Source organism: Acomys minous (genome assembly GCF_964271855.1).
Source record: "Acomys minous genome assembly, contig: scaffold_29, whole genome shotgun sequence".
NCBI lineage: Eukaryota > Metazoa > Chordata > Mammalia > Rodentia > Muridae > Acomys > Acomys minous.
In genome coordinates this window covers 1,146,135-1,162,296 of record NW_028182176.1, presented here as the reverse complement: position 1 = coordinate 1,162,296, position 16,162 = coordinate 1,146,135, and positions in this window count along the sequence as shown.

Below are 16,162 nucleotides of genomic sequence, written 5' to 3'. Positions count from 1 at the left end.
CTTTGTCAGAAATGAGTTTTTTGCCTACAGAGACATGTCTATTTGCGCAGTAGTACAGATTCTGAGTATGTAACTGGGCTTGATGAAATCAGCATTTCTCTTGCTTCCCTGTGCATAGGGAAATTCAGTTTTAGTCACAGTAGCTCCCACAAGTGTCTCCTCAGTGTGTTCCCAGTTCCTTAGAAACAGTGTATTTGCTGGGAGAAAAATGCATTACTGTGCGCTTTCACCATTCAGCAAATACATGTGTAGAAGCACAGCGGTAGCAGACACGAACATTTCTCGACGTTTTCTAACTCAGGGAACAAGTTGCACACTTCTGAGATGCATTTGGGCAACTTTGTCAGAAATGAGTTTTTTGCCTACAGAGACATGCCTATTTGCGCAGTAGTACAGATTCTGAGTATGTAACTGGGCTTGATGAAATCAGCATTTCTCTTGCTTCCCTGTGCGTAGGGAAGCTCAGTTTGAGTCACAGTAGCTCCCACAAGTGTCTCCTCAGTGTGTTCCCAGTTCCTTAGAAACAGTGTATTTGCTGGGAGAAAAGTGCATTACTGTGAGCTTTCACCGTTCAACAAATACATGTGTAGAAGCACAGCGCTAGCAGAAACGAACGTTTCTCGACGTTTTCTAACTCAGGGAACAGGTTGCACACTTCTGAGATGCATTTGGGCAACTTTGTCAGAAATGAGTTTTTTGCCTACAGAGACATGCCTATTTGCGCAGTAGTACAGATTCTGAGTATGTAACTGGGCTTGATGAAATCAGCATTTCTCTAGCTTCCCTGTGCGTAGGTAAGATCAGTTTTAGTCACAGTAGCTCCCACAAGTGTCTCCTCAGTGTGTTCCCATTTCCTTAGAAACAGTGTATTTGCTGGGAGAAAAGTGCATTACTGTGCGCTTTCACCGTTCAGCAAATACATGTGTAGAAGCACAGCGCTAGCAGAAACGACCGTTCCTCGACGTTTTCTAACTGAGGGAACAAGTTGCACACTTCTGAGATGCATTTGGGCAACTTTGTCAGAAATGAGTTTTTTGCCTACAGAGACATGCCTATTTGCGCAGTAGTACAGATTCTGAGTATGTAACTGGGCTTGATGAAATCAGCATTTCTCTTGCTTCCCTGTGCGTAGGGAAGCTCAGTTTTAGTCACAGTAGCTCCCACAAGTGTCTCCTCAGTGTGTTCCCATTTCCTTAGAAACAGTGTATTTGCTGGGAGAAAAGTGCATTACTGTGCGCTTTCACCGTTCAGCAAATACATGTGTAGAAGCACAGCGCTAGCAGAAACGGACGTTTCTCGACGTTTTCTAACTCAGGGAACAAGTTGCAAACTTCTGAGATGCATTTGGGCAACTTTGTCAGAAATGAGTTTTTTGCCTACAGAGACATGCCTATTTGCGCAGTAGTACAGATTCTGAGTATGTAACTGGGCTTGATGAAATCAGCATTTCTCTTGATTCCCTGTGCGTAGGGAAGCTCAGTTTTAGTCACAGTAGCTCCCACAAGTGTCTCCTCAGTGTGTTCCCATTTCCTTAGAAACAGTGTTTTTGCTGGGAGAAATGTAAATTACTGTGTGCTTTCACCATTCAGCAAATACATGTGTAGAAGCACAGCGCAAGCTAAAACGACCGTTTCTCGACGTTATCTAACTCAAGGAACAAGTGGCACACTTCTGAGATGCATTTGGACAACTTTGTCAGAAATGAGTATTTTGCCTACAGAGACATGCCTATTTGTGCAGTAGTACAGATTCTGAGTATGTAACTGGGCTTGATGAAATCAGCATTTCTCTTGCTTCCCTGTGCGTAGGGAAGCTCAGTTTTAGTCACAGTAGCTCCCACAAGAGTCTCCTCAGTGTTTTCCCATTTCCTTAGAAACAGTGTATTTGCTGGGAAAAAAGTGCTTTACTGTGCGCTTTCACCGTTCAGCAAATACATGTGTAGAAGCACAGCGCTAGAAGATATGACCGTTTCTCGACGTTTTCTAACTCAGGGAATAAGTTGCACACTTCTGAGATGCATTTGGGCAACTTTGTCAGAAATGAGTTTTTTGCCTACAGAGACATGCCTATTTGCGCAGTAGTACAGATTCTGAGTATGTAACTGGGCTTGATGAAATCAGCATTTCTCTTGCTTCCCTGTGCGTAGGGAAGCTCAGTTTTTGTCACAGTAGCTCCCACAAGTGTCTCCTCAGTGTGTTCCCATTTCCTTAGAAACAATGTATTTGCTGGTAGAAAAGTGCATTACTGTGCACTTTCACCGTTCAGCAAGTACATGTGTAGAAGCACAGCGCTAGCAGAAAAGACCGTTTCTCGACGTTTTCCAACTCAGAGAACAAGTTGCACACTTCTGAGATGCATTTGGGCAACTTTGTCAGAAATGAGTTTTTTGCCTACAGAGACATGCCTATTTGCGCAGTAGTACAGATTCTGAGTATGTAACTGGGCTTGATGAAATCAGCATTTCTCTTGCTTCCCTGTGCGTAGGGAAGCTCAGTTTTAGTCACAGTAGCTCCCACAAGTGTCTCCTCAGTGTGTTCCCATTTCCTTAGAAACAGTGTATTTGCTGGGAGAAAAGTGCATTTCTGTGCGCTTTCACCGTTCAGCAAATACATGTTTAGAAGCCCAGCGCTAGCAGATACGACCGTTTCTCGACGTTTTCTATCTCAGGGAACAAGTTGCAAACTTCTGAGATGCATTTGGGAAATTTTTGTCAGAAATGAGTTTTTTGCCTACAGAGACATGCCTATTTACGCACTAGTTCAGATTCTGAGTATGTAACTGGGCTTGATGAAATCAGCATTTCTCTTGCTTCCCTGTGCGTAGGGAAGCTCAGTTTTAGTCACAGTAGCTCCCACAAGTGTCTCCTCAGTGTGTTCCCATTTCCTTAGAAACAGTGTATTTGCTGGGAGAAAAGTGCATTACTGTGCGCTTTCACCGTTCAGCAAGTACGTGTGTAGAAGCACAGCGCTAGCAGAAACGAACGTTTCTCGACGTTTTCTTACTCAGGGAACAAGGTGCACACTTCTGAGAGGCATTTGGCAAATTTGTCAGAAATGAGTTTTTTGCCTAAAGAGACGTGCCTATTTGCGCAGTAGTACAGATTCTGAGTATGTAACTGGGCTTGATGAAATCAGCATTTCTCTTGCTTCCCTGTGCGTAGGGAAGCTCAGTTTTAGTCACAGTAGCTCCCACAAATGTCCCCCCATGTGTTCCCATTTCCTTAGAAACAGTGTATTTGCTGGGAGAAAAGTGCATTACTGTGAGCTTTCACCGTTCAGCAAATACATGTGTAGAAGCACAGCGCTAGCAGAAACGACCGTTTCTCGACGTTTTCTAACTCAGGGAACAAGTTGCACACTTCTGAGATGCATTTGGGCAACTTTGTCAGAAATGAGTTTTTTGCCTAAAGAGACGTGCCTATTTGCGCAGTAGTACAGATTCTGAGTATGTTACTGGGCTTGATGAAATCAGCATTTCTCTTGCTTCCCTGTGCGTAGGGAAGCTCAGTTTTAGTCACAGTAGCTCCCACAAGTGTCTCCTCAGTGTGTTCCCATTTCCTTAGAAACAGTGTATTTGCTGGGAGAAAAGTGCATTACTGTGCGCTTTCACCGTTCAGCAAATACATGTGTAGAAGCACAGTGCTAGCAGAAACGAACGTTTCTCGACGTTTTCTAACTCAGGGAACAAGTTGCACACTTCTGAGATGCATTTGGGCAACTTTGTCAGAAATGAGTTTTTTGCCTACAGAGACATGCCTATTTGCGCAGTAGTACAGATTCTGAGTATGTAACTGGGCTTGATGAAATCAGCATTTCTCTTGCTTCCCTGTGCGTAGGGAAGCTCAGTTTTAGTCACAGTAGCTCCCACAAGTGTCTCCTCAGTGTGTTCCCATTTTCTTAGAAACAGTGTATTTGCTGGGAGAAAAGTGCATTACTGTGCGCTTTCACCGTTCAGCAAATACATGTGTAGAAGCACCGCGCTAGCAGAAACGAACGTTTCTCGACGTTTTCTATCTCAGGGAACAAGTTGCAAACTTCTGAGATGCATTTGGGAAAATTTTGTCAGAAATGAGTTTTTTGCCTACAGAGACATGCCTATTTACGCACTAGTTCAGATTCTGAGTATGTAACTGGGCGTGATGAAATCAGCATTTCTCTTGCTTCCCTGTGCGTAGGGAAGCTCAGTTTTAGTCACAGTAGCTCCCACAAGTGTCTCCTCAGTGTGTTCCCATTTCCTTAGAAACAGTGTATTTGCTGGGAGAAAAGTGCATTACTGTGTGCTTTCACCGTTCAGCAAATACATGTGTAGAAGCACAGCGCTAGCAGAAACGACCGTTTCTCGACGTTTTCTAACTCAGGGAACAAGTTGCACACTTCTGAGATGCATTTGGGCAACTTTGTCAGAAATGAGTTTTTTGCCTACAGAGACATGCCTATTTGCGCAGTAGTACAGATTCTGAGTATGTAACTGGGCTTTATGAAATCAGCATTTCTCTTGCTTCCCTGTGCGTAGGGAAGCTCAGTTTTAGTCACAGTAGCTCCCACAAGTGTCTCCTCAGTGTGTTCCCATTTCCTTAGAAACAGTGTATTTGCTGGGAGAAAAGTGCATTACTGTGCGCTTTCACCGTTCAGCAAATACATGTGTAGAAGCACAGCGCTAGGAGAAACGACCGTTTCTCGACGTTTTCTAACTCAGGGAACAAGTTGCACACTTCTGAGATGCATTTGGGCAACTTTGTCAGAAATGAGTTTTTTTGCCTACAGAGACATGCCTATTTGCGCAGTAGTACAGATTCTGAGTATGTAACTGGGCTTGATGAAATCAGCATTTCTCTGGCTTCCCTGTGCGTAGGGAAGCTCAGTTTTAGTCACAGTAGCTCCCACAAGTGTCTCCTCAGTGTGTTCCCATTTCCTTAGAAACAGTGTATTTGCTGGGAGAAAAGTGCATTACTGTGTGCTTTCACCGTTCAGCAAATACATGTGTAGAAGCACAGCGCTAGCAGAAATGAACGTTTCTCAACGTTTTCTAACTCAGGGAACAAATTGCACACTTCTGAGATGCATTTGGCAAATTTGTCAGAAATGAGTTTTTTGCCTAAAGAGACATGGCTATTTGCGCAGTAGTACAGATTCTGAGTATGTAACTGGGCTTGATGAAATCAGCATTTCTCTTGCTTCCCTGTGCGTAGGGAAGCTCAGTTTTAGTCACAGTAGCTCCCACAAGTGTCTCCTCAGTGTGTTCCCATTTCCTTAGAAACAGTGTATTTGCTGGGAGAAAAGTGCATTATTGTGCGCTTTCACCGTTCAGCAAATACATGTTTAGAAGCCCAGCGCTAGCAGATACGACCGTTTCTCGACGTTTTCTATCTCAGGGAACAAGTTGCAAACTTCTGAGATGCATTTGGGCAACTTTGTCAGAAATGAGTTTTTTGCCTACAGAGACATGCCTATTTACGCACTAGTTCAGATTCTGAGTATGTAACTGGGCGTGATGAAATCAGCATTTCTCTTGCTTCCCTGTGCGTAGGGAAGCTCAGTTTTAGTCACAGTAGCTCCCACAAGTGTCTCCTCAGTGTGTTCCCATTTCCTTAGAAACAGTGTATTTGCTGGGAGAAAAGTGCATTACTGTGCGCTTTCACCGTTCAGCAAGTACGTGTGTAGAAGCACAGCGCTAGCAGAAACGAACGTTTCTGGACGTTTTCTAACTCAGGGAACAAGTGGCACACTTCTGAGATGCATTTGGGCAACTTTGTCAGAAATGAGTTTTTTGCCTACAGAGACATGCCAATTTGCGCAGTAGTACAGATTCTGAGTATGTAACTGGGCTTGATGAAATCTGCATTTGTCTTGCTTCCCTGTGCGTAGGGAAGCTCAGTTTTAGTCACTGTAGCTCCCACAAGTGTCTGCTCAGTGTGTACCCATTTCCTTAGAAACAGTGTATTTGCTGGGAGAAAAGTGCATTACTGTGCGCTTTCACCGTTCAGCAAATACATTTGTAGAAGCACAGCGCTAGCAGAAACGACCGTTTCTCGACGTTTTCTAACACACGGAACAAGATGCACACTTCTGAGATGCATTTGGGCAACTTTGTCAGAAATGAGTTTTTTGCCTAAAGAGACATGCCTATTTGTGCAGTAGTACAGATTCTGAGTATGTAACTGGGCTTGATGAAATCAGCATTTCTCTTGCTTCCCTGTGCATAGGGAAGCTCAGTTTTAGTCACAGTAGCTCCCACAAGTGTCTCCTCAGTGTGTTCCCATTTCCTTAGAAACAGTGTATATGCTATGAGAAAAGTGCATTACTGTGTGCTTTCACCGTTCAGCAAATACATGTGTAGAAGCACAGCGCTAGCAGAAACGAACGTTTCTCGACGTTTTCTAACTCAGGGAACAAGTTGCACACTTCTGAGATGCATTTGGGCAACTTTGTCAGAAATGAGTTTTTTGCCTAAAGAGACATACCTATTTGCACAGCAGTATAGATTCTGAGTATGTAACTGGGCTTGATGAAATCAGCATTTCTCTTGCTTCCCTGTGCCTAGGGAAGCTCAGTTTTAGTCACAGTAGCTCCCACAAGTGTCTCCTCAGTGTGTACCCATTTCCTTAGAAACAGTGTATTTGCTGGGAGAAAAGTGCATTACTGTGCGCTTTCACCGTTCAGCAAATACATTTGTAGAAGCACAGCGCTAGCAGAAACGACCGTTTCTCGACGTTTTCTAACACACGGAACAAGATGCACACTTCTGAGATGCATTTGGGCAACTTTGTCAGAAATGAGTTTTTTGCCTAAAGAGACATGCCTATTTGCGCAGTAGTACAGATTCTGAGTATGTAACTGGGCTTGATGAAATCAGCATTTCTCTTGCTTCCCTGTGCATAGGGAAGCTCAGTTTTAGTCACAGTAGCTCCCACAAGTGTCTCCTCAGTGTGTTCCCATTTCCTTAGAAACAGTGTATATGCTATGAGAAAAGTGCATTACTGTGTGCTTTCACCGTTCAGCAAATACATGTGTAGAAGCACAGCGCTAGCAGAAACGAACGTTTCTCGACGTTTTCTAACTCAGGGAACAAGTTGCACACTTCTGAGATGCATTTGGGCAACTTTGTCAGAAATGAGTTTTTTGCCTAAAGAGACATACCTATTTGCACAGTAGTATAGATTCTGAGTATGTAACTGGGCTTGATGAAATCAGCATTTCTCTTGCTTCCCTGTGCCTAGGGAAGCTCAGTTTTAGTCACAGTAGCTCCCACAAGTGTCTCCTCAGTGTGTTCCCATTTCCTTAGAAACAGTGTATTTGCTGGGAGAAAAGTGCATTACTGTGCGCTTTCACCGTTCAGCAAATACATGTGTAGAAGCACAACTCTAGCAGAAACGCCGTTTCTCGACGTTTTCTAACTCAGGGAACAAGTTGCACACTTCTGAGATGCATTTGGGCAACTTTGTCAGAAATGAGTTTTTTGCCTAAAGAGACATGCCTATTTGCGCAGTAGTACAGATTCTGAGTATGTAACTGGGCTTGATGAAATCAGCATTTCCCTTGCTTCCCTGTGCGTAGGGAAGCTCAGTTTTAGTCACAGTAGCTCCCACAAGTGTCTCCTCAGTGTGTTCCCATTTCCTTAGAAACAGTGTATTTGATGGGAGAAAAGTGCATTACTGTGCGCTTTCACCGTTCAGCAAATACATGTGTAGAAGCACAGCGCTAGCAGAAACGACCGTTTCTCGACGTTTTCTAACTCAGGGAACACGTTGCACACTTCTGAGATGCATTTGGGCAACTTTGTCAGAAATCAGTTTTTTGCCTACAGAGACATGCCTATTTGCGCAGTAGTACAGATTCTGAGTATGTAACTGGGCTTGATGAAATCAGCATTTCTCTTGCTTCCCTGTGCGTAGGGAAGCTCAGTTTTAGTCACAGTAGCTCCCCCAAGTGTCTCCTCAGTGTGTTCCCATTTCCTTAGAAACAGTGAATTTGCTGGGAGAAAAGTGCATTACTGTGCGCTTTCACCGTTCAGCAAATACATGTGTAGAAGAACAGCGCTAGCAGAAACGAACGTTTCTCGACGTTTTCTAACTCAGGGAACAAGTTGCACACTTCTGAGATGCATTTGGGCAACTTTGTCAGAAATGAGTTTTTTGCCTACAGAGACATGCCTATTTGCGCAGTAGTACAGATTCTGAGTATGTAACTGGGCTTGATGAAATCAGTATTTCTCTTGCTTCCCTGTGCGTAGGGAAGCTCAGTTTTAGTCACAGTAGCTCCCACAAGTGTCTCCTCAGTGTGTTCCCATTTCCTTAGAAACAGTGTATTTGCTGGGAGAAAAGTGCATTACTGTGCGCTTTCACCGTTCAGCAAATACATGTGTAGAAGCACAGCGCTAGCAGAAACGACCGTTTCTCGACGTTTTCTAACTCAGGGAACAAGTTGCACACTTCTGAGATGCATTTGGGCAACTTTGTCAGAAATGAGTTTTTTTGCCTACAGAGACATGCCTATTTGCGCAGTAGTACAGATTCTGAGTATGTAACTGGGCTTGATGAAATCAGCATTTCTCTTGCTTCCCTGTGCGTAGGGAAGCTCAGTTTTAGTCACAGTAGCTCCCACAAGTGTCTCCTCAGTGTGTTCCCATTTCCTTAGAAACAGTGTATTTGCTGGGAGAAAAGTGCATTATTGTGCGCTTTCACCGTTCAGCAAATACATGTGTAGAAGCACAGCGCTAGCAGAAAAGACCGTTTCTCGACGTTTTCTAACTCAGGGAACAAGTTGCACACTTCTGAGATGCATTTGGGCAACTTTGTCAGAAATGAGTTTTTTGCCTACAGAGACATGCCTATTTGCGCAGTAGTACAGATTCTGAGTATGTAACTGGGCTTGATGAAATTAGCATTTCTCTTGCTTCCCTGTGCATAGGGAAGCTCAGTTTTAGTCACAGTAGCTCCCACAAGTGTCTCCTCAGTGTGTTCCCATTTCCTTAGAAACAATGTATTTGCTAGGAGAAAAGTGCATTACTGTGCGCTTTCACCGTTCAGCAAATACAAGCGTAGAAGCACAGCGCTAGCAGAAACGACCGTTACTCGAAGTTTTCTAACTCAGGGAACGAGTTGCACACTTCTGAGATGCATTTGGGCAACTTTGTCAGAAATGAGTTTTTTTGCCTACAGAGACATGCCTATTTGCGCAGTAGTACAGATTCTGAGTATGTAACTGGGCTTGATGAAATCAGCATTTCTCTTGCTTCCCTGTGCGTAGGGAAGCTCAGTTTAAGTCACAGTAGCTCCCACAAGTGTCTCCTCAGTGTGTTCCCAGTTCCTTAGAAACAGTGTATTTGCTGGGAGAAAAGTGCATTACTGTGCGCTTTCACCGTTCAGCAAATACATGTTTAGAAGCCCAGCGCTAGCAGATACGACCGTTTCTCGACGTTTTCTATCTCAGGGAACAAGTTGCAAACTTCTGAGATGCATTTGGGAAATTTTTGTCAGAAATGAGTTTTTTGCCTACAGAGACATGCCTATTTACGCACTAGTTCAGATTCTGAGTATGTAACAGGGCGTGATGAAATCAGCATTTCTCTTGCTTCCCTGTGCGTAGGGAAGCTCAGTTTTAGTCACAGTAGCTCCCACAAGTGTCTCCTCAGTGTGTTCCCATTTCCTTAGAAACAGTGTATTTGCTGGGAGAAAAGTGCATTACTGTGCGCTTTCACCGTTCAGCAAGTACGTGTGTAGAAGCACAGCGCTAGCAGAAACGAACGTTTCTCGACGTTTTCTAACTCAGGGAACAAGTGGCACACTTCTGAGATGCATTTGGGCAACTTTGTCAGAAATGAGTTTTTTGCCTACAGAGACATGCCTATTTGCGCAGTAGTACAGATTCTGAGTATGTAACTGGGCGTGATGAAATCAGCATTTCTCTTGCTTCCCTGTGCGTAGGGAAGCTCAGTTTTAGTCACAGTAGCTCCCACAAGTGTCTCCTCCGTGTGTTCCCATTTCCTTAGAAACAGTGTATTTGCTGGGAGAAAAGTGCATTACTGTGCGCTTTCACTGTTCAGCAAATACATGTGTAGAAGCAGAGCGCTAGCAGAAAAGACCGTTTCTTGACGTTTTCTAACTCAGAGAACAAGTTGCACACTTCTGAGAAGCATTTGGCAACTTTGTCAGAAATGAGTTTTTTGCCTACAGAGACATGCCTATTTGCACAGTAGTACAGATTCTGAGTATGTAACTGGGCTTGATGAAATCAGCATTTCTCTTGCTTTCCTGTGCGTAGGGAAGCTCAGTTTTAGTCACTGTAGCTCCCACAAGTGTCTCCTCAGTGTGTTCCCATTTCCTTAGAAACAGTGTATTTGCTGGGAGAAAAGTGCATTACTGTGCGCTTTCACCGTTCAGCAAATACATGTGTAGAAGCACAGCGCTAGCAGAAACGAACGTTTCTCGACGTTTTCTAACTCAGGGAACAAGTTGCACACTTCTGAGATGCATTTGGGCAACTTTGTCAGAAATGAGTTTTTTTGCCTACAGAGAAATGCCTATTTGCGCAATAGTACAGATTCTGAGTATGTAACTGGGCTTGATGAAATCAGCATTTCTCTTGCTTCCCTGTGCGTAGGGAAGCTCAGTTTTAGTCACAGTAGCTCCCACAAGTGTCTCCTCAGTGTGTTCCCATTTCCTTAGAAACAGTGTATTTGCTGGGAGAAAAGGGCATTATTTTGCGCTTTCACCGTTCAGCAAATACATGTGTAGAAGCACAGCGCTGGCAGAAAAGACCGTTTCTCGACGTTTTACAACTCAGGGAACAAGTTGCACACTTCTGAGATGCATTTGGGCAACTTTGTCAGAAATGAGTTTTTTGCCTAAAGAGACATGCCTATTTGCGCAGTAGTACAGATTCTGAGTATGTAACTGGGCTTGATGAAATCAGCATTTCTCTTGCTTCCCTGTGCATAGGGAAGCTCAGTTTTAGTCACAGTAGCTCCCACAAGTGTCTCCTCAGTGTGTTCCCATTTCCTTAGAAACAGTGTATTTGCTGGGAGTAAAGTGCATTACTGTGCGCTTTCACCGTTCAGCAAATACATGTGTAGAAGCACAGCGCTAGCAGAAATGAACGTTTCTTGACGTTTTCTAACTCAGAGAACAAGTTGCACACTTCTGAGATGCATTTGGCAACTTTGTCAGAAATGAGTTTTTTGCCTAAAGAGACATGCCTATTTGCGCAGTAGTAAGGATTCTGAGTATGTAACTGGGCTTGATGAAATCAGCATTTCTCTTGCTTCCCTGTGCATAGGGAAGCTCAGTTTTAGTCACAGTAGCTCCCACAAGTGTCTCCTCAGTGTGTTCCCATTTCCTTAGAAACAGTGTATTTGCTGGGAGAAAAGTGCATTACTGTGCGCTTTCACCGTTCAGCAAATACATGTGTAGAAGCACAGCGCTAGCAGAAAAGACCGTTTCTCGACGTTTTCTAACTCAGGGAACAAGTTGCACACTTCTGAGATGCATTTGGGCAACTTTGTCAGAAATGAGTTTTTTGCCTACAGAGACATGCCTATTTGCGCAGTAGTACAGATTCTGAGTATGTAACTGGGCTTGATGACATCAGCATTTGTCTTGCTTCCCTGTGCGTAGGGAAGCTCAGTTTTAGTCACAGTAGCTCCCACAAGTGTCTCCTCAGTGTGTTCCCATTTCCTTAGAAACAGTGAATTTGCTGGGAGAAAAGTGCATCACTGTGCGCATTCACAGTTCAGCAAATACATGTGTAGAAGCACAGCGCTAGCAGAAACGACCGTTTCTCGACGTTTTCTAACTCAGGGAACAAGTTGCACACTTCTGAGATGCATTTGGGCAACTTTGTCAGAAATGAGTTTTTTGCCTACAGAGACATGCCTATTTGCGCAGTAGTACAGATTCTGAGTATGTAACTGGGCTTGATGAAATCAGCATTTCTCTTGCTTCCCTGTGCGTAGGGAAGCTCAGTTTTAGTCACAGTAGCTCCCACAAGTGTCTCCTCAGTGTGTTCCCATTTCCTTAGAAACAGTGTATTTGCTGGGAGAAAAGTGCATTACTGTGCGCTTTCACCATTAAGCAAATACATGTGTAGAAGCACAGCGCTAGCAGAAATGAACGTTTCTTGACGTTTTCTAACTCAGAGAACAAGTTGCACACTTCTGAGATGCATTTGGCAACTTTGTCAGAAATGAGTTTTTTGCCTAAAGAGACATGCCTATTTGCGCAGTAGTAAGGATTCTGAGTATGTAACTGGGCTTGATGAAATCAGCATTTCTCTTGCTTCCCTGTGCATAGGGAAGCTCAGTTTTAGTCACAGTAGCTCCCACAAGTGTCTCCTCAGTGTGTTCCCATTTCCTTAGAAACAGTGTATTTGCTGGGAGAAAAGTGCATTACTGTGCGCTTTCACCGTTCAGCAAATACATGTGTAGAAGCACAGCGCTAGCAGAAAAGACCGTTTCTCGACGTTTTCTAACTCAGGGAACAAGTTGCACACTTCTGAGATGCATTTGGGCAACTTTGTCAGAAATGAGTTTTTTGCCTACAGAGACATGCCTATTTGCGCAGTAGTACAGATTCTGAGTATGTAACTGGGCTTGATGACATCAGCATTTGTCTTGCTTCCCTGTGCGTAGGGAAGCTCAGTTTTAGTCACAGTAGCTCCCACAAGTGTCTCCTCAGTGTGTTCCCATTTCCTTAGAAACAGTGAATTTGCTGGGAGAAAAGTGCATCACTGTGCGCATTCACAGTTCAGCAAATACATGTGTAGAAGCACAGCGCTAGCAGAAACGACCGTTTCTCGACGTTTTCTAACTCAGGGAACAAGTTGCACACTTCTGAGATGCATTTGGGCAACTTTGTCAGAAATGAGTTTTTTGCCTACAGAGACATGCCTATTTGCGCAGTAGTACAGATTCTGAGTATGTAACTGGGCTTGATGAAATCAGCATTTCTCTTGCTTCCCTGTGCGTAGGGAAGCTCAGTTTTAGTCACAGTAGCTCCCACAAGTGTCTCCTCAGTGTGTTCCCATTTCCTTAGAAACAGTGTATTTGCTGGGAGAAAAGTGCATTACTGTGCGCTTTCACCATTAAGCAAATACATGTGTAGAAGCACAGCGCTAGCAGAAACGAACGTTTCTCGACGTTTTCTAACTCAGGGAACAAGTTGCACACTTCTTAGATGCATTTGGGTAACTTTCTCAAAAATGAGTTTTTTGCCTACAGAGACATGCCTATTTGCGCAGTAGTACAGATTCTGAGTATGTAACTGGGCTTGATGAAATCAGCATTTCTCTTGCTTCCCTGTGCGTAGGGAAGCTCAGTTTTAGTCACAGTAGCTCCCCCAAGTGTCTCCTCAGTGTGTTCCCATTTCCTTAGAAACAGTGTATTTGCTGGGAGAAAAGTGCATTACTGTGCGCTTTCACCGTTTAGCAAATACATATGTAGAAGGACAGCGCTAGCTGAAACGACCGTTTCTCGACGTTTTCTATCTCAGGGAACAAGTGGCATACTTCTGAGATGCATTTGGGCAACTTTGTCAGAAATGAGTTTTTTGCCTAAAGAGACATGCCTATTTGCGCAGTAGTATAGATTCTGAGTATGTAACTGGGCTTGATGAAATCAGCATTTCTCTTGCTTCCCTGTGCGTAGGGATGATCAGTTTTAGTCACAGTAGCTCCCACAAGTGTCTCCTCAGTGTGTTCCCAGTTCCTTAGAAACAGTGTATTTGCTGGGAGAAAAGTGCATTACTGTGCGCTTTCACCGTTCAGCAAATACATGTGTAGAAGCACAGCGCTAGCAGAAACGAACGTTTCTCGACGTTTTCTAACTCAGGGAACAAGTTGCACACTTCTGAGATGCATTTGGGCAACTTTGTCAGAAATGAGTTTTTTTGCCTACAGAGAAATGCCTATTTGCGCAATAGTACAGATTCTGAGTATGTAACTGGGCTTGATGAAATCAGCATTTCTCTTGCTTCCCTGTGCGTAGGGAAGCTCAGTTTTAGTCACAGTAGCTCCCACAAGTGTCTCCTCAGTGTGTTCCCATTTCCTTAGAAACAGTGTATTTGCTGGGAGAAAAGGGCATTATTTTGCGCTTTCACCGTTCAGCAAATACATGTGTAGAAGCACAGCGCTGGCAGAAAAGACCGTTTCTCGACGTTTTACAACTCAGGGAACAAGTTGCACACTTCTGAGATGCATTTGGGCAACTTTGTCAGAAATGAGTTTTTTGCCTAAAGAGACATGCCTATTTGCGCAGTAGTACAGATTCTGAGTATGTAACTGGGCTTGATGAAATCAGCATTTCTCTTGCTTCCCTGTGCATAGGGAAGCTCAGTTTTAGTCACAGTAGCTCCCACAAGTGTCTCCTCAGTGTGTTCCCATTTCCTTAGAAACAGTGTATTTGCTGGGAGTAAAGTGCATTACTGTGCGCTTTCACCGTTCAGCAAATACATGTGTAGAAGCACAGCGCTAGCAGAAATGAACGTTTCTTGACGTTTTCTAACTCAGAGAACAAGTTGCACACTTCTGAGATGCATTTGGCAACTTTGTCAGAAATGAGTTTTTTGCCTAAAGAGACATGCCTATTTGCGCAGTAGTAAGGATTCTGAGTATGTAACTGGGCTTGATGAAATCAGCATTTCTCTTGCTTCCCTGTGCATAGGGAAGCTCAGTTTTAGTCACAGTAGCTCCCACAAGTGTCTCCTCAGTGTGTTCCCATTTCCTTAGAAACAGTGTATTTGCTGGGAGAAAAGTGCATTACTGTGCGCTTTCACCGTTCAGCAAATACATGTGTAGAAGCACAGCGCTAGCAGAAAAGACCGTTTCTCGACGTTTTCTAACTCAGGGAACAAGTTGCACACTTCTGAGATGCATTTGGGCAACTTTGTCAGAAATGAGTTTTTTGCCTACAGAGACATGCCTATTTGCGCAGTAGTACAGATTCTGAGTATGTAACTGGGCTTGATGACATCAGCATTTGTCTTGCTTCCCTGTGCGTAGGGAAGCTCAGTTTTAGTCACAGTAGCTCCCACAAGTGTCTCCTCAGTGTGTTCCCATTTCCTTAGAAACAGTGAATTTGCTGGGAGAAAAGTGCATCACTGTGCGCATTCACAGTTCAGCAAATACATGTGTAGAAGCACAGCGCTAGCAGAAACGACCGTTTCTCGACGTTTTCTAACTCAGGGAACAAGTTGCACACTTCTGAGATGCATTTGGGCAACTTTGTCAGAAATGAGTTTTTTGCCTACAGAGACATGCCTATTTGCGCAGTAGTACAGATTCTGAGTATGTAACTGGGCTTGATGAAATCAGCATTTCTCTTGCTTCCCTGTGCGTAGGGAAGCTCAGTTTTAGTCACAGTAGCTCCCACAAGTGTCTCCTCAGTGTGTTCCCATTTCCTTAGAAACAGTGTATTTGCTGGGAGAAAAGTGCATTACTGTGCGCTTTCACCATTAAGCAAATACATGTGTAGAAGCACAGCGCTAGCAGAAATGAACGTTTCTTGACGTTTTCTAACTCAGAGAACAAGTTGCACACTTCTGAGATGCATTTGGCAACTTTGTCAGAAATGAGTTTTTTGCCTAAAGAGACATGCCTATTTGCGCAGTAGTAAGGATTCTGAGTATGTAACTGGGCTTGATGAAATCAGCATTTCTCTTGCTTCCCTGTGCATAGGGAAGCTCAGTTTTAGTCACAGTAGCTCCCACAAGTGTCTCCTCAGTGTGTTCCCATTTCCTTAGAAACAGTGTATTTGCTGGGAGAAAAGTGCATTACTGTGCGCTTTCACCGTTCAGCAAATACATGTGTAGAAGCACAGCGCTAGCAGAAAAGACCGTTTCTCGACGTTTTCTAACTCAGGGAACAAGTTGCACACTTCTGAGATGCATTTGGGCAACTTTGTCAGAAATGAGTTTTTTGCCTACAGAGACATGCCTATTTGCGCAGTAGTACAGATTCTGAGTATGTAACTGGGCTTGATGACATCAGCATTTGTCTTGCTTCCCTGTGCGTAGGGAAGCTCAGTTTTAGTCACAGTAGCTCCCACAAGTGTCTCCTCAGTGTGTTCCCATTTCCTTAGAAACAGTGAATTTGCTGGGAGAAAAGTGCATCACTGTGCGCATTCACAGTTCAGCAAATACATGTGTAGAAGCACAGCGCTAGCAGAAACGACC